The sequence below is a fragment of the Pygocentrus nattereri genome, chromosome 4 (genome assembly GCF_015220715.1).
Source record: "Pygocentrus nattereri isolate fPygNat1 chromosome 4, fPygNat1.pri, whole genome shotgun sequence".
In the NCBI taxonomy this organism is placed as follows: Eukaryota; Metazoa; Chordata; class Actinopteri; order Characiformes; family Serrasalmidae; genus Pygocentrus; species Pygocentrus nattereri.
Window position 1 is genome coordinate 35,799,853 of NC_051214.1, and position 1,935 is coordinate 35,801,787.

A 1,935-nucleotide genomic window follows, 5' to 3' on the forward strand; every position below is an offset into this window, starting at 1 on the left:
AGCTTGTTGCCATACATTCCAGACTTGTGACTTGGTTTGGGGTGGAGTAAGAAGGTGTGACTGCCTGGTCACCAAGTGATCATATTCCAGCAACTCCTTTTTGCTGTTTTCAACAGGAAATAAATCATTTTACTAGCAAATGAGTCTAGGTAAAAGCAAACATTAACTCGCTCACCGTGAGACACACCACCTGCAATCTTAGCTGCCTCTAGGCTGATATAAGTGCAGCTTGCAGAAACGGCTCAACTATAAAACTGCATTGACAGCATATTCATCAAAGCAGACACCTTTTAAAAATGAACCTTCTCTAAAGCTTCACCAAAAGGATATTTTACAGATTGGTCAAAATTTCTGCTTAATTAAATGGTGAAGATATAACAAAATCTTTCTGACTGGTTCGAAATGAAATGCTGCTTTATAGAGAAACTGAGTTAGAATGGTTTACAGCCAGAATGGTACATAGTTAAATGCCTGAGACATTGTTCTTTACGATAATTTCGGGACATTTTTTAAAGAAATTCATAGTGAAGTGATCTATGCAAGGAATTGTTGGGCGAAACAGCCACCAAAGAAAGCTTTACTTTCAGATTTACCACTATTTTAGCACTATCAACATTACATTTAAAAACTCAGAAGACACGTAGGTTCATGGATCATTTTGACAAACCATTCAGGGAAGACAACAGAAATAAGTCTTCACACTTTTTGTGCTCTCCCTTACTGTTGCTGTTTTTTTATTTTTTAATATATGCTTTGTCTCTTTTGAAGTTTGGTGAACGCTGTTTGTTTTAAATTATGAAATGGCCTAAAAAAAATTCAATGACTTGGTTTACATCTCAACAACTGAATTATGCAGAATTTCTGAAACATCGGTGGAATTCCCCTTTTAAATCTCTTGGCATGTAATGACTAGTAATGCATAGTACCATATAGCTTACTTGGCATCTTAAAGAGTGGTTTCAGGCTATTAAATATACTATATTGCCAAAAGTATTCATTCACCCATCCAATTAACTGAATTCAGGTGTTCCAACCACTTACATGGCCTCAGGTGTATAAAACCAAGCACCTAGACATTCACACTGATTCTAGAAACATTTGTGAAAGAATGGGTCGCTCTCAGGAGCTCAGTGAATTCCAGCATGGTACTGTGACGGGATGCCACAGGTGCAGTGTGAAATTTCACGACTGGACTTTCCTGGACTGAAATTTCCTCACTACTAAATATTCCACAGTCAAGTGTCAGTGATATTATAACAAAGTGTAAGCGATTGGGATGAATTAGAGTGGAGACTGCGAGCCAGGCCTTCTCGTCCAACATCAGTGTCTGACCTCACAAATGTGCTTCTGGAAGAATGGTCAAAAATTCCCATAAACACACTCCTAAACCTTGTGGAAAGCCTTCTCAAAAGAATTGAAGCTGTTATAGCTGCAAAGGGTGGACTGACATATTCTTAAGCCGTAGTGTTTAATGAGATGTCACTCAAGTTCATATGCCTATGAAGGCAGGCGAGTAAATACTTTTGGAAATATAGTGTAAATAAACATGTGGTTTCAGGCCTCTCCCTCTGCCTCATCACCCTTAAATTTCTCAAACCACCATAAAATACCAGGCTTTTTTTTTTTTTTTTTTTTAAACCACCACAAAAAAAAAATTGAGAGATACAAGTAAGCTAACTGACAGCTTCATTTACTATATTAACAAAACACTGAACACTTGGATTACACGCATCTTGCCACTGGTAAATAAAGAATATTATCAGAAACAACATACAAAAACATACGTGTCAATTTACAACAAATTGCTTCTCCAGAAAGACGTTAATATTAGTGTAATTGTCTGTTATATTTCATAATGTTTGCCAGCTTACAGAAACACCCCTGTGGGTTGCCTGAATGAAATACAAGGTATAAACAAATACAGAAGTTAATGAA